Raw genomic sequence first — 22,477 nt, 5'->3', positions numbered from 1 at the left:
TCAAAGAAGAGTAGCCCCCACTCACTGCAAGTAGAGAAAGCCCGTGCTCAGCAACAAAGACCCAACACAGCCAAAAATAAATAATAAATAAATAAATAGGAAACTCTTTAAAAAGAAAAGTACACATAGGATAATTGAGTTATTGTGAAGGAAGGAAATTTTATTTATCTTCTTTCGTAGACTTAAAAATGTTCAAATATAGTCTATAAAAAGCTTAATATTTAAAAAATTAGAAATAGTAAACAATTCCTCATTACTCTTTATTGTCCAGCATCCACCTCCACACCAGCACCTTTCATATCTGCTCCACCCCCCACTCCCCCACCCCCACCCTGGGTCTGCAAACTTGTTTCTCTCATTACTATCACCTGTGTTCACCACACACCTAAGGCTGTTGTCATTCACATGGTAATTAGGGAATTTTTCTTTACTGAGGCTAAGGGCTGTATTTATTGTTTTTAGTGAAAATCTCTCCCATGTGTTCTGTGAAGTCACAGCCTTAATGGAGTCTGGAACAAGTGGGTGTGAATGACGGAAGGAGATTATTTCCACATCAGTCTCCCTAACAGGGTGGTGAACATAACTGGCATTAGTATTTCATGGGTGCACTTAGAAGATCCAGGCCAAAAGGAGAAACCTGACCATTTGGCAAAAGAGGGACCAATTCAAGAATAAAAATAAGTCTCTTCTCACCTGTTGTTTCATTGTAAGGAACTCAGCCAACACTTGTCCGCCTCTGCATACTTATGCAGGGTCAGATGAAAAACTGAGCAGGTAAAGATGAGGAAAGGGAAAGCAACCAAGAGAATCCAGGCATTTAAAGCATTGTTAGGCATTCCAGGCATGAATCCCCAGCCACTCACCTGGGAATGAGCTCTACCACCTAACCCCCAGGCATGTGTAGATATGGTGAACCCTTTCTCTCCAGGGTCAACAATAAGGCAGTGTAGGCTACTGCACATAATCAAGACAGTAATATTTTCATTTACACATAAAACATGAAAATTCTTGGGTGTTGTACTTTTATTAGAGCTACTTTTTCAGAGTTATTTCATTAATGTTCAGTTCCTAGGAGTTACACCAAACTGCAGGAAACCCGCAAAATGATCAGTTGGGGAATGTTGACTCCACAGAAAGAACACCACTCTCAAATGTTTCATGAAATAATTCTTGATCAAACGCACCAGGATTTTTTCTCCAACACCCGCCCCAGTGCTTCAGAGGCCCCACCCTCCCTGCTGTGCCCTCTCCCCACACCCCGGATGCCCTTGCCCTCAGTCACCTTGGTTCCTCCCCATGTGGGAATCAAGCAACATGAGGGCCTCAACCCTATTGCTGCCCTCCATGGCCTTGGACCATGTGGCCAGGCCACTTTGGATCTACTTCATGGTGGGGAAAACAATCCAGGGACTCATGTCTTGTTGGAAGGTCTTGTCACACAAATCAGGGCTAAAAACCCCTTGCACAGGAAAGCAGCAGGAGTACGTACATCATAAGCCCACTGTTGGCTACCACAATCCACACAGGGCAGACACGCTCATCAAATATAGAGTGAAGTTTAATTTGGGGTGAAATTTAGTCGACACCTTCAGATACATTAGTGAAAGAGTAGGTGGAGTTCTGTCCTACTAAATGTCATGGGGAGAAACATTCTTCACTTCATAATTTTTCTATAGGGAAGTATGTGTCAACTGTCAAGTGCTACCTAAGTCAATGTTAATCATTAACTACTGCATAGACAAATACTGATAATGTGTCAGGAAGAGGGGTGGATCACAGCCCTTTGATCCTGAGATCCTGAAAAGAGAAAACATTCCTTTTGAGACCCTGTGATTGAGATTTACCTACGTTTGCTCATTTATCTTTCGTACAACCCTGTTACTTATAGATTAGTTACCTTTTAACAAGTAACATAAGCTAGGTTCTGAAATTTTGCTTATGTGAGAAGATCATGCAGCTAGAAAATGACAGAGCTAGAATTCAAACGTAGCTCAGGCTGTTTCTGAATCTCAAATTCCTAAATATGCTGGTGTTGAGGTGTGGATCCCAGATTCAAATTTCACCTGGATATGTCGCCTATCAAATCAGTGGTTGGAATCCTCCCTGTTATCATAACACTTCCCCTCCAGTCTGTTCACACAATGACTACCGTGCTTAGGGTCTCCCAACACAGGAATCCTCCAGTGCATTGACCCAGCCTCCCGATCATTCCCATGTCTCCTGAGTTTTATGGAACAATTCTCAGGTCCCTCTGACCTCTCAGCACAGCTGATGATCAAGACCCCAATCAGAGATGACAAAAAGACTCCGCTTCCTGTGGCTGCATCTATCATACGTATCTCCCAATGAGTTTTATAAATATCTGCATCCGACCAGGACGTGATCATAAACCATTCTCCCATGCTTTGCACGCACTTCGAATGTTCCCCTTGTTTTTTTGAATCCCTGAAATTCTCACCTTCCCTCACTTTCAACAGTGTGTTCACCTCCTACCATGCAGATGAAGTAGAATATTCGAAGAAACGTGTCAGCTCACTGTCATGAAGTCAACACCTATTCCTGAATCTTCACCCATTGGCGATGCCGCTCCTGTTTAAACTGAAAGTCATTTCTACTCCTGGATAAGCCCATTTTTCTCAAATGAATCCCCTTCCCTCCTGCTCTCTGGAGGATATTTTATTATTAATTGTAAACTGAAGCTCTTCTACCAGCTAACACCCATCTCTTCCCAGTCCATTCCCTTTCATCTTTTTCAGTTTCTTCATTCTTTTTTTTTTTTTTTTTTTTTTTTTTTTTTGCGGTACACGGGCCTCTAACTGCTGTGGCCTCTCCCGTTGCGGAGCACAGGCTCCGGATGCGCAGGCTCAGCGGCCATGGCTCACGGGCCTAGCCACTCCGTGGCATGTGGGATCTTCTCGGACCGGGGCACGAACCTGTGTCCCCTGCATCAGCAGGCGGACTCTCAACCACTGAGCCACCAGGGAAGCCCCTCAGTTTCTTCATTCTTGAAACAAAATCTCTGAACCAATTTATCTCTACTTCCTGCCCAATGAATTTCCTCTTTCCAAAGTAAACTGAAAGAGCAGTACAGGATTAGTGACAATCTCTGGGCGCCCCTCCCACAGTTTGATTTACTAGGGTTGATCTCCCTGTTACTGTTGACTTGCGTATACATAAACCTTTATAACATTATAGTTATCTCTCCGTGATTAAATCCAATGAATGTTTCTCAGTATTTTACTTGAACCCAAGCAGAATTGGACTATGACCTCCGTCAGGAAATTTATATTTCCAAGGTCCTCTGACATCACAAACTCCCCACTGCCTTTAAACTGGTCAGTTCCTGCCAGTGTACTCTGCACGGTTCTCCTCAAACAATACTATTTCAACATCTCAAGACTCCATTGTAACCCTCTTCTCTCTTTTTACTATATACACCATCTTCGAAAACTGTTATAATTATTCAGTCTATGGCTGTTACCACTATGATAATAATGCGTAAAAACGAATGCTAGATTTCATTTATGAGGTCTCATCCATAATTGCATGGGAAGCAGACACCTACAATGAAATGTATATCAGACAGAAGCCAGGACTTCCTCCCCAAATAGAAACTATTACTCCTCTCTTCTGCAGTTTCAGATAGCGGCTCCACTAATTATTTGGGGCTCAGTCATTGACACAACGTCCCAGAACCACACAAACAGAACCAAGCATCGATTTTATCTCTACAATGAGCGCTCTCGTCTCTGTTCATCTCCTCCCTGATATACACATATATAGTTCCAGCTACACTTATACTGCTTCACTTTCAGGTTAAATGTCAGTGCCTCAGAGATTCCTTCTTTAAATTACTAGCTAAGTAACTCTCCTCTCTCTGTTGTCTTGAATAGAACGTACAGGCAACACACGTAATATTTCGCGATATCTCTACTCATCTTTATTTTTTCTTTTCTTTTTTTCCTGTTTTCCTCTCTGCACCAATTGCAGAAAAGTAAACCGTAGAGTCATAAAGCAAGTTTCTCTTGACTATTACATAAGGATTGTAAATGCACAGAAATTCCATGTACACAGTAATCTAATCTACTCTCAGATGGCCTGTGACCAATGTTCTTTCATCAAATTAAATAACTATCTTTAAATTAATAATTCTTTGAATAATAAATGACTTTGATTCGTCCTGGGGAAAATTTTATTTAGTAATCACCAGAAACAAAATGTGTGGGAAAACTGTGTTTGTGTCTTTACTTAAGTATGCAACAACCACACTCCTGAGTTCAAAGTTTTAGTCTCTTTCTATAGAATCAGGCATAGAATTGTCTGTGGGCTCCTGTTAATAGATCTGATAACCTCATATATTTTATAATCATAAAGAACTCCTTTAATCTGGACGCCAATCAGGATAAATCTAATCAAGGAACAACTTCCCTAACACAAACTTTTCCTTCTTGACACGTTAACCACTTAGATACATGTAAGGAAAGTATAAGAGATTCCTTTAATTTGCTAATATTCTAAAAACCTCCAAAAGCAGTCTTGATGCCTTGGCCGGAGGTCTCACTGTTTTGTGAATTGTGGCCAGTTCTGGGAAGAGAATTGCAGCTGGAGGATTAGTCTTTATATAAATATGTTTAACCTACAAACAGCCCATCAGGTTGTGGGTTTTGTGTGGCTTTATATAAGGACTGGTGTTGTTTGATGATATCAAACATTCAAGGAAGATATTTTTAGGGTTTTATAGCATTTGTATTTTAATACCAAGGTAAATAATAATTAAATTATAATCAATTACATGAAGTTTCCAGGGAGGCAGGAGAGAAAAAAATACAATTGGAGATATTGAGCTTGGCCAAGGAAGAGATGATTCTTCAATTTTTACTATGGGCTTGGGAATAAACCGTGAGGAATATTTGTAGATTTTGTGACAGTGAGCTGAAGAATTTCCTCAAATTATCTGATTAATGTGTCTAGTAGAAGGTGGTCCCTTTTGTGGAAAGTGGCAAAAGTACTGAGAACGATTAAAAGTCAAAAGATATGGAGAATGTCTGAAATATTTGTGAGGCATAGAATAAGACTTAATCATCTAGATATAGTACAATGGCCAGCGATATTTGAAAGATGTTGGGAGATTTGTGAACCCCACCAGATTTAATATCCTAGTTAGATTCAGTCATGGAAGAAGCAGGTACTTGGAGCCCTCCAAGATTGGAATCTTGACCAGCAAATGTGATGAATTTGGAAGGAATATGGAAAGAGGAATATGGAAATTGTTGGTCTTCATAACTATATGTTGAAATTACTTGATTTGATTAATTTGGAATAAAAATGAAGACGGTTGGCACACATGTTAGGAGAGTGGGGTCAGTGCACTGGAGGTTCTCCTAGCATTTGGGGCGAGGGAGGAAACTGACTAATAACTTGGAATATCATGGGTTAATTACCTTTAAAAACTCTTTGATTTTTATTTCCTAATAAATAAATTTGGGATACTAATATTTCCCTTATGAGAAGCAGTAGCCAAAGCCTTCTTAGTTTGACCGTGGGAAACAAGATTACTCCTCTTTTCTCATAGGCCAGTTCACATTTGTAGGTGGGGTGGTTGTTCACTCCCAGGTAAAGATTTATGGGTTCATGAGTCTTAGGTCTGAAAACTCTAGATAGGATTCAAGTCTCATGGCTTTCTTCTCTTTCCTTGGATTTTCCTGCTTAGAGTAAACAGTGTCTCTGAGAGAGAATACTAGCAGCTGAGTTCTTGGCAATGTGTCTCCAGGTGAGTGGGGACTTGCTGTTTCTCCTGCTTTGGTAACTCTCTTTCTGGTGGATAAAAAGGTGTCACCACTTGGACTGAGTGCTCTAAGTGTATCCTGGTGCGAGTCAAGGCTCTGAGCACTAGTCCTGTCATCTGGCATCTCTGTGAGTATTGTGGAGTAGGGCAAGGGCTAATACAGCAACCATCTCCTTTCCAACATTTATACCGACGTGCTCCAGACTCCATGAAGGCTGTGATGGTAAAGTGGGCACATGAGAGGTTGTATTTCCCTCTGCTCAGCCATGGGTTTGACGGGGGTGTGACTCACTCCATAAGCGAGTCTGCGATGCAGTGAGCTCTGTCATGTGATGGACACAAGTGGAAGGATGAGCAAGAGCAGAAGTTCAGGGTCTGGAAGGGGAGGAGGTGTGTGGACAGGTGAGATCTATACATCCAGGGTCAGAGATGCTAGCTAGAGGGCTGTTCTGGGCTGAGGGTGCAGGAGAAAGAGAAGAAGCCCTTCAGTAGGACTGGCCCAGAGAGGACAGTGGAGCCAAGTTTCCTTTTTTTCTTTGTTTTTCCAATTTTTAATCTGTTTTCTGAGAATACAATTGACTATTTTGAAAACTCTAAAAAGTCACAACAAAATATGCCCTTTCATTCTTGTTCCAAACCAGCCATTTTCCCCCTGTTTAGGAACCTTTGTTCAGAAACTGGAAGCACTATACAGAAAGCATTTTTTCCTTAATTGGTGCATTGAGTAGGATATAGTAGGTAGAGGAACACTTAGAAAACTGTGGCCATATGTGAAGCCCTGGAGAGACCTGAACCATCGAGAGTCTCCGATTAGTCTCTGAGCAGGGAAGACAGGAGGAAGCTACAGGAGAGACCATGATAGTCAAAGTGGTGAGGTCCCAGGAAACGAGGAGGGAAAGAGGGACCTCAACCCACAGGAAAGGTCAGTTGGGGATCATCTTACAGTTTGGCAACCCCGGGACCGCTGGCTTGAAAAGTTGAGCCCGTCTGTCCTCATATCTGGTGATGAATGCATGGTCTGTGTCGAGGTTAGGTAGGCAGCAACTGCGGACCCCAAGTTGTATATACAGTCTGTTCACTCACACAAAATTGTGGACATTGCATCAAGGCTCTCTGACTTTTTAATGACTCATTCACCTGTAGCTTTTATTTATTGGGTTTTGTTATGTTCAAACGTGTCATGTCAGCTCATTTAATCACTCAACTCTCTTGAAAGGTTATTAAAGTATTTCCCACATGAGAACAGTGAGGTTTGTATTGGGGAATACTTTGCCTGTAGTCACTGCTGATAAGTGGCGGAACATGTAAATTGCCTGTCTTGTGCTAAGTCTGTAGATTTAACTGAAAGTAGTGGGGAGCAGGGATATTTATGAATTCCCAAGTACACATTTTTTAATTGCCAGTCAGCTCACAATTAACATTCTATTGTGGATTGTGCAGGTTATTTCACACTACCCCTCATGTGATGCTCCTTTACCATGAAAGTCACTCTGTATTCAGAGTGTGCCCATCTCTGTGATGCACCTGAAAGGCATATGCCAAGTCAGCCCAGAAGAACATTGGATTTGATGTCAAACAGGTTTGAGCTTTTGATACACACAGCTGCCTTTTCTCAGTACTGTCACCCTCGACCATCACCTCTGAACATTTGGGGAAAGTGGGCAGCCTGAACCAGAATGTCCTGCATGTTTTTAGGAATCAGTGACTTTCAAGACATGTGACTGTGAACTTCATCCAGAACTGGGATAATGTCAATTGCAGGTTTCTTTGAGTGAAATGTCTCTGGAATCTTGTTGAAGTAAATGTGGAAAACTCCCTCCGATGGTGTCACAATTCTGTGAACGTATCAATCTTATTAATCTAACCTTCTGCATATTCCTTGGCCTTAGAGGAAAAGATGGCTCTGTGGCTACTGGTGCTAAACGTCAACGCAGCACCGATTGTTTCAGTCCCTCCCTTTTGGTGCTTTTCCTCATCTTTATCTCGCCAACATCCCACCCATTTTATTTTTCATTTGTTTTACCCTTCAAGATATATTCTAATTGTCAATATCCTATAATATGTTTCCAATTTCTTATATATTGCTCCATTTCATACTTTTTCTCTGTGTTAAAGATCAACATTTTAAAAATGTTCACAGACAGTAGCTTCAGGAAGAAGCCATTTATCTGAAGGCCAATAGTAAGTTTATGGGGATAAACCCCACTGTCCACATTAGAGACATGATATAAGGGTAAGAGGAATTCAGCTCAACCATCTGACTGAAAGTGGACTTTAACGCTGGCCCGGCAGAGGCTTTTGAATAGTTTGCATTTGGAACCATTTCCCCCCCCCAAAAAAAAAACTGTACCTTGAGTTTCAAAAGGGCAGTTGCTTAAATGTAGCTCAGGTATATAGTGTTTGAAAAATAAAGAAGACCGAAAATTTAATCAGAAAACGATGGCAGTGAGAGGCTACAAAACAGAAAAATCTATGTGAATTCAGCAAAGTGAGACTCTATGTGAATATCAGTAACATGGTGGGGTGGGTAGTTAGTGGAGACCATCACTGAGGGAGCAGACTAGAATTCATGTGTAGAGAACTAAAGAAATGAATTTTATGTGAGCAAACTTTTAACAGTCTTTCCTTTCCTTATCAATAGCAGAGACTTCACACTGGAGAAGAGCCCACTGAATGTAACAAATATGAGGAGATTTCACAAAGAACTCAACTATCACGCCATATGAGTGACCTCTCACAGGACAGAAACCCTATGCTTGCAATCAATTTGGATGCGCCTTCAGCCTTTATTCATCATTGAACTAACATAAGATAATTTAGACTGGAGTGAAACCATGCAGGTCTCATCAATGTGGGAAGGTTTGTAGACAATGCTGTAACCTTAGATGACATGAGAAAACTCACCCTGTAGTGAACCCCTATATATGTTATAAACGTGGCGGATAGTTTAGCTGGAGCCTCATATTTAAATACACCAAAAACTCACACTAGAGAGAATGCTTAGTGTGATAAATGTGGGACAGACTTCAGCAGAATCTTAACTTTTATTCACACTGATGAACTCACAAGGTGAAGGCCTCTGTCTCAAAACACTGTCAAATCTGGTGCCTCAATTATTCTATTCTATTTATTTTTTCTATTAATGTGCCTCTTATGACTTAAAATTGAATTACAAATACACTAAATTTTTCACAAGAGTCCTAGTCCTAGAGAATTTGTGGACCCGGCCATGAAAATTCCAAGAATTCAGTCAGGTAGGGATTTATTCCTGCAACAGAATTTTTTATCCAAAATGTTTTTCCCCCACCTAGAACAGATAGATATGTCAGAATCAAGAAGGTGGAAGATCATTCCAGAAACACAATATTGTAAAGCAACTATACCCCCAATAAATAAAATAAGGCAAGATAAAATAAGATAAATCATTGCAGACATGGAGAGCTCCATTTTCAGATTTGGAGAAGGTAGGGGCTTCCTGATAAGGTCTGGCTCCTCTTCAGATACATTGCTTTTACTTTGTTGGCCTAAAAACATTCATTATAACCCTAAAGTCCACGGATGTCTAATGGGTGAAAGCATGGTATTGTAGGGGTCTATAAAGCATGGGATGTTGTCTGCAACATTTGTGTGTCTGTGCTCCTGTCTGTGTACATGCACACGCACACACACAAACGTGCAAGCAAGGGAGAGAGCATATAGCATCCATTTGAACCTAAAGAGAAAATGTGAGTCTGGAATCAATGGTATAAATGTGTCATCAGGAGAGAGAGCATCCAAGATACCTTAGTCATTAATTTATCAAATTTTCAATTATTAACAAATATTTACTGAAAGCTTCCAGGATTTCAGAACTTGGCTTGTTATGAGGACTAAATTGTAAATAATACAATGTTCCTATCTTCGTAGAACTCTACATTCTAACGCAGTCAATTCAAATACACTGCAATATAAAATTTCTGATATTGAAAATCAAACATACATAAAGGTTTGCAAATTGTGTAACTACAAAATGTTTGCTACTATTTACAAAGAAAGGTTGCCACTTTAAAAAATAAAATTGAGATTATAACAGTGTCATGATAGAACTTTGGAAGGCCAAACATTGTCAAAAAGACTGGGCTTTAAAAAAATATTTTACAAAATTCTGAACCTTTGAAAAGCTATTCTGCAAGATTTGGGAAGATTAAAGATAGATTTCCATTTCTAACAGCCAAGATAATTGTTCAAAATATTATGAAAGAAGTATTTTAAATTAACTGTTCAATTACAAAATACACTTTTGAAAATCAATAAAGGTATTTATTAGAATAAAAAAACTGTTGCACATGCCCACTAAAATTCCATTTAACATCCATTTTAATCGAGATTCAATGCGGCATCATTTTATTTATTCATTTATCTTCTTCCAGTTTTACTGAGATATTACTGACATAGAGCACAGAGCAACTTTACAGTGTATAATGATTTGACTTACATATGTTACGAAATGATTATCACACTAAATTTAGTGAACATTCATCATCTCATATAGATACAAAATTAGCGAAATAGAAAAATGTGTTTTTCTTGTGATGGGAACAGTTATAATTTATTCTCTTAACCAGTTTTATGTGTAGGAGACAGAAGTATTTATTATCTTTATCATGTGCTATATTGCATCCCTGGTACTTCACCTCTCTTTCGGCTGGACGCTTGCAGTTTGGGCCACCTTCATCCAGTCCCACCCTTTCCCACGCCCTGCCTCTGTGGACCACAAATTGGACTGTTATTGGATGAGTTTGTTTGCTTGTTGGTTGGCTGTTGAAATATAACTGATCTACAACACTATGTTACTTCTTGTTACACAACAGAGTAATTTGGAATGACTATACATTTCAAAATGAGCACTGGGTCCTCTGCTTGGGGAAGGGCCAGGGCACCGGCGCGTCTGAGGCCCTGGGCCCCGCCGCCAATCTCAGGGACAGGCCCCTGTCTGCGGAGGACAAGGCAGCCTCCGGGTGCCAGAGGATATGCTGGGATCGCGCCCCTTCTCTCCGTCCTCCGACCCCAAGTTCCCTCGGCGACGGGAGAGACAGCGGGCTGGGATGTGCGCCTAGGGAGGGAAGCAGGTGCGGTTCCGGCCACGGGAGGCTGATCTCGGCCGGTGAGAAGCCCTCTGCCGGGCCGAGGACCCGCTCTACCGCCCGTGGTGCTCCCATGACTGCCGCTTCCCCTGAGCGCAGAGGAGCGGGACAATCTCCTGGGCCTGCAGGCCGTTACGTTCCTCTCCTCGCCGCCTCCAGGTCTCCCGCCACGCATCCAGCACCTGTGACGTCAGCGAGGGGGGCGGGAGCTCGTGCGGATATGGACCCAGCCGCAATCGCCGCCCCAGCCCGGAGCTCTGTCGTGTGCTCTGCCCGACCCGCGGTCGCTCCTTCCCGGACCTGCAGGCCGAGCTGACACTGACGCCAGAGGCGCCGTCGGGTTTTCCTGGCCCGTCCCGGGACACCGGGCCGCTTCTACTTCTGGCTCCACGTGCTTCCCGGTCTGTAGCTTAAGAGCCGAAGGACGCAGCGCCGGGTCGCTTCTCTGGCTGCACGTTGCGCGCAGGGTCAGCATTGGAACAACAGCGCGGGGGTCAACTACACAGTGCACCCCGCGTGCTACTTGTTTGATCTTTTTCTCTGGTGTGAAAAGGCCCAGATTTCCCATCCTGGGCAACAGAAATGTTCTTTATAAATGTTTTGTAGAAGATATTCTGTCCCCTACCAAAATAATATATTTGGTGGCTTGAACTGTCAGAGTCATCCGCTGGTGTTGGCCGTGAGGTTGAAAAGCAGGTCACTGCCGCAACCACTTTTGGGTGCACAGAACCCACAACAGCTGTCAGACTCTGGCCATTAGCCCTCAGAGAAGGTGGACCCGTAGCGGCTGGACTCCAAGCCAGGGGTGGGGCTGGAAAGGCGGCTTTCTGTCCCTCTGGGAGCCACAGAAGTTAGTGGTGAATTGATGAATGAGGATCTGTGCCCAGCAAATAACTATTGCTCGGAACTCTTTGGTCCCATGCATGCGGCCGGACAGAGAGCACAGGGTCAGGACAGTCTCACTCACTGCTGGTGGATGGTGACGCCAACAGGAGGGGACCATACATGAGCAGGGGGGGCACCCTGGGGGAAGAATAAGTCCCCTCCCATCTTGGGCAGATTTTGGTAACTTGTTTTTTGTTTTGATTGTAGTTTTCATATTTTCTGGGGGAGGGCTAGTACAATCAATTCGTTTTGAAATGTTGGTCTCCAAGGAGGGATGTTTGCACTGTAATTCGAGACAACAGGCCATTGCATCCTACATCCCGTCGGCCAAATTACACACCCAGCTTGTGCTGGTAGGAACTGCAAGCTAAGAGTGGTTTTTATATATTTAAATGGCTGAAAATAATTCATAAAAAGATTATTTGCAACCCTCGAAAATTATATAGCATTCAAATTTCCTTGTCAATAAATAATGTTTTATTGAAACACAGTTATACTCCTTTATTTACATTTTGCTGTAGCTGCTTTTTGGCTACAATGACTGAGATGAGTAGAAATAACAGACATCCTATGACGAATCTAAAATATTTACTCTCTGGTCCTTTACACAAGTTTGCCAACCCCTGCTCCAGAAAAGCGGGGAAAAAATGTTTTTTGAAACTCATATGCTGGGATTTATACTTTTAAAACAGTTAAACTTTTAGCGAATTTTCTCCCTGGAAACAAACTTTAGGTAGATGTAAATATGTTAAATTACTCTCAGTAATCTCAGTTAGAATAAACACTAATTCACAATTATTCCTGTACTGAGGAAGGGAATCCACCTGCAGATATTTTTATTTTCATCTCAGAAATAATCACAAATTAGTGTAACTAAAACCTAGCACCCACACAAATTAACATCAACTGCATAAACTGCTAGATATTTCTGAGCCTCAAAATAGAACATTGTAAGCCATAAAAGTATTTACTTTAAATTTTGGTTTGGCGACATCTCTTGCCTGTGACAGTGTTTACCAAAGTTAATTGATCACGGAGAATTTCATCAAGAATCATTTTCTAATAGAAAACTATCAAGAGTAAATGCACTATAATTCACACTGGAGTAAAATAAACCAGAAAACAATCACATTGATGAAACAATGAATATGTAATTTACATAAGAATATAAAAATGTATAACAACAAAAAAATCACTTCTTACCTTATTTTCTGTTATTAAATATAAAAACAGATTATGCAACTTCCAGGTATTCTTGCATCTGGTAAGCCATTTCTTTCTTAAAATGGCATTATTGCATAATGAAACATATAGGTAAATGCATTTTTAGATTTTTATTTTGTATTTAGGAATACATTTAAGTTCAAATTTACCAATAGTGTATATAATCGCATTGGGACTATATACACTACAGAACACACTGGGAAATTCTAGATTTTATGATAATAATGTGTTATTTTGGATTGCTTTGGGTTTTCAAAAAAATTAGAAAGAAATTAAGAGTCCAATATAAAGAGCAAGATAGAAATCCTCTTGTCTGTTATCCTTTAAAATGGTATCCGGTTGAATTTTGAATAAAATGGATAATGAAAGGAATTTTAACAGGCACGTACAGGGAATTTTTATCCTTATAAAAATCGTTACTGATTTTCAAACGTATAGTTTTGAATTGTAACAATTTAAAAAATACTTATTTTGGAATATAGAGAAGATCAAACCTGGATCTTAAGACAGGAAATCTAGCTTTGCTCTCCTCAATTCACGTAGAGAAGGTTTTCCAAAATTGAGAATTTTGTAAAATATTTTTACTGACCAGTCTTTCTAAAAATATATAACTTTTCAAAGTTCCAGAATTGAGACTGTTTTAAATGTCAATTTTATTTTATGAAGTGCCAACTTTTTATTGTAGACCAGTAGTGATATTTTGTGACTACACAATGTATGAACATGTCTTTTTTTTAACGTCAGAAATTTCATTTGGCAAATGATTCTTATTACCTGCATTAGAATATAAAGTTCTATGAAGAGAAAGGCGTTCTGCTATTTACAGTTTAATCATCATAACAATCCAGGTTCTGAAATGTTGGAAGTTCTCTTTAAATATTTAATAATTGAAAAGTTTATAAATGAATGAACAGGGTGATTTAGCTTATTTTTCTCCTGCATGAATCCTTTATGCTAATAATTCCTAAATGGCATTTTCCCTTTTGATCAGATGGTTGTTACAGTGTCACTTCCTTGCATGGGTGTGTGTGTGTGTGCACTCAGATGCACGTACACACAGTAATGTTGCAGCTAACATGATGGGTTTTTTAAAGGAATTTTTTTTAAGTATTTTCTTCATTTTAAAAGATTTTTATTTTTATTTAAATACCATTTTAAAAGATTTTTATTCAATTTTTTACAATATTGTTACTGTTTTATGTTTTGGTTTTTTGGCTGCAAGGCATGTGAGATCTTAACTCCCCGACCAGGGATCGAACCCACACTCCCTGCATTGGAAGGTGAAGTCTTAACCTCTGGAATGCTAGGAAAGTCCCCATGATGGGCTTTATAGGCCCTAGAATACCATTTCTCAACCCATTAGATTTCAATGGACCTCAGGGTTATAACGAATGTTTTGGCCAACAAAGAAAAAGAAATTGAACTGAAAAAGGCCCAGAACTCATCATGCAGCCTCTACGCTCTCTCTAGCTAGCCTTCTTGAAGGTTTAATTGACAAAATAGACATTGTCTCTACGGTGATCTTTCTCCCGGAACTTTTTTTAATACCATTTTTCTACATCAAAGAGTAAAGCTTTAAAGGTAGACTTACCAATGGCTCTGTGAGGGATCTCCTTTGTGTTTACATGATTTAGTATATGCACCACTCATTGTTCTAATACATTTTTAAAGTAGAACTCTTTTCATGTCTGCAAAGATCTTTCACAGATCTTTCTCAGTCCTGAAGATATCTATCTGTTCTTCTTGGACAAAACAAACAAAGAAACCCTTGGCTACAAAATGCTATGTAGGGATTAAACCACCATCTGACTCTGAATTCTTGAGTTCTTCCTGTCCATGTACCCACAGTTATTCACCTTTCTTTAAATATAATTAATGTATACATTTTTTAAAGTCATACGAGAAATAGTAAGTGAACGTTAAGTAATAGAATTAATTGAAGCAGCAGAGGTTAATCACAAAGTATGTGTGTATTTATTCTAGAAGCCATTCGTCCGGAATGTGTATACAGATATTTGGACCTAATGTACGAGTTAACACACATCATACTATGTTTTACATTTTCAGTTAAGATTCATCATTGTTTCCTGATTGATCCCAGTCTTTGTAATTATGATTATAATTTTATAAAGTCAGAAAGTGTCTAACTGATCAACAGTGACAGAGTATTAACAGAAAATGCGTTCATTCTTACTTATCACAATATTTCATGATTTTGAATGACACATACCCACTCAGTAGTGTTTATGTATTTGCAAATCCTGATCTACTGAAGCAGGTTTGCTTCGTTTCTTCTTACTTGATACTGAATATTGCTTGCAGCACTTCTCAAGACCTTTCACCATCTATATATTTATATTGTATATTTAATAATAAGACAATTGCTGAAGGACTGAATTATTGGCTCAATTGCATGCTAACACATTCTTTATAGACTATTTTCCCAGTATGAGTTTTCTGATGAATAGCAAGTGAAAGATTTTCCACATTGTCTTTAGAATTGGCATCTCCTCAGTGTGAGCACTTTCTTGTTCAGTCAGGAATAAGGAATCACTGAATAATGTCTTTCCTTCATTACACTGAGACTATTTTTTCAGTGTGAACCCTCTCATGTCTAAAGACTCCATGACTAATGGAACTCTAGCATTCATTTCATCGGATTTCTTCTACAGCAGTGATTAGATGGTTTACCCCAAGAGGGCTCTCCTCGTAGTAAACCTTGGGATGTCTTCTCTACTGTGTCAGGGATGCAGCCCACTCTGAGTTCTCTGTGTATTCTGAGGCTGGAGCTCCAACTGAAGGCTCTTCCACCATGATTACAGGGTCAGGGTTTCTCTCCACATGACTTTCCTGTGGTTTAAAAGGGATAATTTCTGGCTGAAGGCTCAATATCACTGATTACAAACACAGGGTGTCTACTCGGTATGAATTCTCTGGTGTTGATAAAAGTGGGAGCTCTGGGTAAAGGCTGCACCACATGGATTCCAGACATAGGGTGGCTCTCCTGTGAGTTTTCTAGTGTGTATAAGCATGAGAGCTGCGTTTAAAGGCTTTTCCACATTCATTGCATTTGTAGGCTTTCTCATTAGTGTGAATTCTCCCCCATGACTAAGGTTATGGCTATGACTAAGTGTTTTCTCACATAAATGATATTCCTTGTGGTTTCTCTCCTGTGTGAATGTGCTCATGTTATTGAAGCGTTGGATGGTCACTGAAAGCTCTTCCACAGTCATTCCAAACATAGGGCTTCTCTCCCGTGTGAGTTTATTGGTGTGAATAAAAGTCAGCTCTGTCTCTGCATTACCTTGATAAGGTTCGTCTTCTCTAGTGTGAGCTGTTGGTGTATAAATGCGAGGCTTCAGCTGAATTATTTCCCACGTTCAGCACATTTGCAAGAGTCACTCCAGAGTGCACTCTCTCATGTTGTCTAAGGTTGGAGGGTGACTAAAAACCTTCCACATTCTGAGATCTGCATGGTTTCCCTCTAGTAAAATTAGCTTATGTTAATTCAGTGACGAATAACGGCTGAAGTCTCTTCCATTCGGGCTGAAAGTGTAACACACGTGGAGTTAAGGTTGTTGTATGTGACATGTCCTCATATTCATTGCATTCAGTGGGCTCTTCTCCAGCATGAAATCCCTGCTATTGACAAGGAAAGAGAGGCTGTTAAAAATTACTCACATAATAATCATTCAGTCATTTCTCTACATGTGACTTCTAGGCGGCTTCCTCAGTGATGGTCTTCATTGAAAATCTCCCCATGTTAGTTACATTCACAGGTAATGTTACTTTGCTGAATTCACACAGATTTTCTATCTGGTAAACCCTCACTTGTCATAGCTTTCTGATTAAGATTTAGGTCTTCTTTATGTTTCAAACACTATATCCATGAGGTATGTTTAATCAATTACCTTTTCATTGAAGCCCAGGTTAGTGTTTGACATGTAATGTCAAAAGACATGGGTCCTCAGATTGTTCCATCCTCCATTAAATTGATAGAAAATCTCCTGGCCACATGTCCAAGGACATGGAGGGCAGAGCTAAGGTTGAGTCTCTGATGTTGCTGATTTCCACATGGGGAGGAACCAAGGTGACTGAGGGCAAGGGTATCCAATGTGGTGGGGGGGCACAACAGGGAAGGTGGGGCGCTAAAGTCCTGGAATGGGTTTTGGAGAACAAATGACGGTGCCTTTCACCAAGAATTATTAAATGAGAACTTTGCAAGAGGTGTCCTTGATGTGGAGACAGGACTCTCCAGGAGATCATGTAAGGGTTACCTGGGAATAAGTGTTAATCCTAGGAACTGAATATTAATAAAATAATAACTGAACAGTAAGTGGAATCAAAGTATAACACCCCATAATTTGCATTGTTTTCTGCAAAATGGGGATATTATATCCTCTCCACACGCCGAGTAGCCAATGCAGCCCTGTTCTTGACCATGGGAGGAAAAAGCGTTCCTTCTGTCTGCGCATGCCTGTGGGTAAGGTGGGAGGGGTCACTCCCAACTGAGTGGTTGGGGATTGATGCCTGATATATCTAACAATACTCTGAAAGGCTGGGTTCTCATGGCTGCTTTCTCTTTCCTCAGATTTATCTGCTTGATTTCCGCATTGTCCCTGCATAAGGATGCAGAGGAGGGCAGATGGTGGCAGAGTTCCTGATAATGAAACAACAGGTGAGTAGAAAACTTACTTTGATTCCTGTATTTATCCATCTTTTGCCAAATGGTCAGGTTTCTACTTTGGGTCCGGGTCTTCTAAGTGCACCCAGGAAATATTAACGCCAGTTATGTTCACCACCCTGTTAGGGATATGGCAGGTCAGGGACCAATGTAGAAACACTCTCTTTCCGAACATTTACTTTCACTTGCTCCAGCCTCCATTAAGGCTGTGACCACACAGAAGACAGGAGAGGTTTTTTCCTTCTCTTTTTTGAAAGGTCATCCCTTGGGTTCAGTGGCTTCCTTCATCATGTTACTGGCTGCAGTGGACTTAGGAATGCGGTGAACACAGGGGATAGAGAATGACTCAGAACAGAAATCTCTAGGCCAGTGGGGAGCAGACGTTTCATCAGGTGAGTCCTATGTTATAGGTGCTGGGGTGAGTGGGGTTTGGTGAGAGACAGCAATAAAGGATCATTTATTTTTTCTAATTTTAAAAAGATTAACCTTTTACAGACTACTCATTAACATTTTGATAGCTTCAAAAAGATAAAGGTAAGTTCCTTAGCAAAATTATTCACATAACTCTGTTCCTTTGTGTTCTTAACCTTCATTCAAATTAGAAAGTTGAATTCAATGCCTGCAGATTCTTATTTTCTTAATTATGACTGTGTATGGACGAGAAGGGGCATAGTACACAAAACGAAGTGTAGAGCACTGGACAGCAAATGACAGTCTGTGGAGCTCCAAGACCTCACTCCCACACAGATCCATCAGTAAAACAACCAGGATCTGCCTGAATGAGCTGGGATTCTAGCCCAGGGAACCCCAGAAGTGGGAACAATGGGCTTTCTGATCCCACCATTGCCAGCCCTGGTAAGTTTTCCTATTAGACCCGGGGATGTGTGTGTGTGTGTGTGCTTGTGTGTGTGCGTGTGTGTGTGTGTTTCTTCTTCAGGACACCCCTGGACTTGCCGAGTGTGCATCACTGTTTCATGAAAGCTATGCTCATGTGGTGCTAAAGTTATAAGACCCTCTCAGTCTTGTATCTTCCTGCGTTGGATACATAAAATTTCTCTCATAGGTCCAGATGCAAATGTTCAGTTGTCTCCTTGGCTCCTACCTGCAATGGCATGGGGCTGTCTTCCTTGGGAAAGCAGCTCTAGGCTCATGGAGAGAAGAGCTGCACAGGTGTAGGGTGGGCAGAGATAATTGGAGCAACCAAGTGAATTGCTAAGATCTCCTGGTAAGGAGGTAAGAGGCTGGGCACTAAAGGAACGCAAGTCTTCAGAGTCAGAGTTCTGACTGCAGAATTCTCCACATTAGCGTGAGGAGCGCATCTCCTTCGCGGCATCCTCCTGCCCAAATCTTCCCAGCCCCGTCCGCTGCTGGGGGCCGGTAGGTCGTAGGCGGACGGGCCGAGACGAACTCGAGCGTTTGGGCGGTCGGAGCTGATCCGTCGCCGTCCAGCGATCAAAATCCATCGCGCTGACGTTCAAGCCCGTTGTCGGGAGCCATCTGGCGGCCGCTTTTATATTGTCCCTTCCCTCCTGAGCTTTGGCGACCTTCGCGAGGGATGTGACTCGCCCTCCAGGCGCGGGCCAGAGCTCCGGGAGGCCGGCGACGCTGGCGGCGACCATGCCGGTGCTGCGGAGTGGTGGGCGCCTTCTGTTCTCACCAGAGATTGAATGTGGAGAGATGTATGTTGTGGGGCCGAGGCTGAGCTCTCTTGCAGGTTGTGGATGAGGTCTGCGCCGGTCGACCAGCATTCCCTGGTGCCCCTTGGCCCGCGGAGACCTCACGTCCTGTTACGTGTGGCCAGGAGAGGTTGTCTGTGAACAGCGTCGTACACCGTGTGTCACGATCCGTCGGTGCCTCCTCGCCGACTTGGGGGCCCAGGTCCATACTGTTGCAGCCTTGGCGTTGGGGCTGCTCAACAGGGGCCACTTCAGTTTCTCCGGGTTCCACGCGATGCGGTCACGGGGGCTGGTATCGCCCTGAGGCAGGGGCATGGGATGCTTGTCAACAGACGGGATCCACCCGGCAGATTGAACCAACGTCTACGCGGGGAGCTCCCTTCCCCACTCTGGTCGCCTCGTCAGCGTGGCGCTTGCGTTTCCAACATGTTCAGGTCCCCTCACCGCGGACTGTCGAGGGCAAGCGTGTAGGGCGCTCATGGAGGGCCGGCAGTTCTTCCTAGGCTTCCGTGGTCGTAGGTCGTAGCCGTTTCTCTTTGGGAAACAGGGCCCGCCCGGGGCATCCGTGATGGTCGGGAGGAAATACGAGCCAGGCCGCGGTCCTGGGTGGGCGCGGTTGTCGGTAGCTTCTCTGAAGAAGCTCTGCAGACAGTAAACGACCTATAGACGAGTGGGCGCAGGGGAGGACCACCCAGGGGGAGAAATGAGACCGATGGTGGCCTGGGTCGAGGATGGGTGTCAGGCACGATGCGGTGCGCCTTCGCCCGTGTGCGATCTGGATACTTACTGTTGAAGTTCACAGCAGTTGCACGTCACTTGGCGTCTGCAGCGGCAAGGTCGACCAGATGGCCAGATTTCGGTATTGGGGCAAGAAGAAATTTCAATGAATTGAAATTCTTTTTGTTGTGAGAGTCACTCCAATGTGAACATTAGTGAAATAAGAAATCCTCAGATTTACAGTAAACCCACATTACTGTAATAATTACTATCGTTTGCAGCTTTTTTTCACAAAGTGTTTATCTATGAAATTTAAAATATATTTAGTACATTTTTTTGCGATACAAATCTGCTAATGAGAAAAATGGAATTCTTTGGCAAGGGGGATGCCATTTAGCTTATTACAGATTCCTATCATCAAAATTTCAATTGTTAATGCTGACTTATAAGGAGATTTTGCATGGTTTATATGTTTCATATTTGAAAATTCTTTTCACACAGATATGTACTACCAAATACTGAAGTTCATGAGTGTGTGATTTTAATTGACCATATTCATTGTTTGGAAGGAATTTATAAAATTCTGTTTGATTCTTCTATTGATATTTGCCTTTTAGTATGTCATTATATTGTCCATTAGTCATTGACAATTCTGTCTGCAGTTAATTTTAAAAACATTGATTCAAGTTTCTCTATCCACAGAGTATCTGATTGCTTGAAGATGATGAAGGAGGGTTTTGGGATGCAGAATTTTCTAAATCCATCTGGAAGCTTGGGAACCTCTCCCTCCAGCCACAAGGCCCTGCCCCACACACTGCAGCAACCAATCTGGAAAACCAGACTCCAACCACCGCAACAATGCACCCCAAGGGTCAGGACTTGGTCAGTGACTCACAGCTTCATCATTTTCAGTCCTTTCCATGTAGAATCAAATGCGGGGAAAGCCAAATATGTCCCCTTAAGTAATCACTTAGGACGACCCTCTTCCTATCAACTTGTCTCCAGCCTCCTCACATCACAAGCTCTCGGGGGAGCACATGCCTTCCTTTTTTTGCCACCAGAAAGTGTCCCCACTCTTATGTGCCCTGAGTCTCAGCCTGATGTGAGTGGTGGTGGCTGACTCCTGTGCTCTATAGACAAGTTCTGAGTAAATAGTGCTTGTTCTCATTTGGGGTGTGTGTGTGTCTTTTTTCATATCTACAGAGCTTAGGATGGCAGGAAGCAAATAAAACTCATGATAATGTTTCCCATGTTATTTTAAAAATCATATTTATTAATCACCATTTTTTAAGGTGAGACATAATTCACATACCATAAAATTCACCCTTTGAAAAGTGTAGAATTTAGTGACTTATAATCTATTCCCAAAGTTGTGCAACCATCGGCACTAATACCAGAACATTTAATCACCTCAAAAAGAAACCCCATCCCTATTAATCTCTTCTATTCCACCTATGCTCAGGCCGTGGCCACCATAAATCTGCTTTCTGTCTCTACGGATATGCCTATTCTCAATATTTCATGTGACTGGAATCATACAATATGTGCCTTTTATGTCTGGCTTCTTATACTGAATATCATGCTTTTGAGGCTCATGCTTTAGAATGTATCAGTAATGTACTCCTTTGCTTGGCCTAAGAATTTTTCTTTTTAAGCCATAAGGTTTTACGTACATTCACATGCCACCAGGGTTTTTGGAGTTTTTTTTTTTTTTTTGTAAAATATATATTTTCAATTTTTTTTTAATTTATTAATTTATTTTTGGCTGCATTGGGTCTTCGTGGATGCGCGAGGGGTTTCTTTGTTGGTTGCGGTGAGCGGGGGCTACTCTTCATTGCCGTGCGCGGACCTCTCATTGCGGTGGCCTCTCTCGTCGCGGAGCACCGGCTCTAGAGTGCAGGCTCAGTAGTTGTGGCACACGGGCCTAGCTGCTCCGCAGCATGTGGGATCTTCCTGAACCAGGGATCGAACCCGTGTCCCCTGCATTGGCAGGCGGATTCCTAACCACTGCGCCACCAGGGAAGCCCCATATTTTCAATTTTAACCATTTAAAGTCTACAGTTGACTAACATTAAGTACTGCTTCCCTGCCTGGTCCCAACATACCCCCACTCACCTGGAGCTTCCAGTAGGCCCAGAGGACACAAGCCCAGCCATGCTGCCCTTCCTTGGAAACACCAACGTCATCCATCATAACCATGACCCCACTATTAGTGCCCCTCATTGTAGCAAAAAGAACCCCGGACATGGATAGACTCTAGTGAAGAGGGCAGCTGCCACCAGGCAAGTTGTTGTGCTTGGGACAAGGAAGCAGTGCCCTGCGACCTGCAGTCACCCTGGGACCCCATGAAGTACAGTGCTGGTCTCCTGAGGGCATATTCTGC

General features: G+C 42.0%; 1 long non-coding RNA gene across 1 annotated transcript in view; it reads left to right on the top strand.

The window, feature by feature from the left end:
* Positions 1–21,261, top strand: part of LOC115850592 (uncharacterized) — a 53,387-nt gene extending 32,126 nt beyond the window's left edge. The window contains exons 2-4 of the long non-coding RNA XR_011377186.1: positions 17,609–17,695; positions 17,959–18,093; positions 20,797–21,261. This is a non-coding gene — a long non-coding RNA (uncharacterized lncRNA). The remainder of the gene's footprint in view (positions 1–17,608; positions 17,696–17,958; positions 18,094–20,796) is intronic.
* Positions 21,262–22,477: the final 1,216 nt, after the last annotated feature.

This window comes from Globicephala melas, unplaced genomic scaffold, assembly GCF_963455315.2.
Source record: "Globicephala melas unplaced genomic scaffold, mGloMel1.2 SCAFFOLD_75, whole genome shotgun sequence".
Classification (NCBI taxonomy): domain Eukaryota; kingdom Metazoa; phylum Chordata; class Mammalia; order Artiodactyla; family Delphinidae; genus Globicephala; species Globicephala melas.
This window is presented reverse-complemented; position numbering and strand designations above follow the sequence as displayed.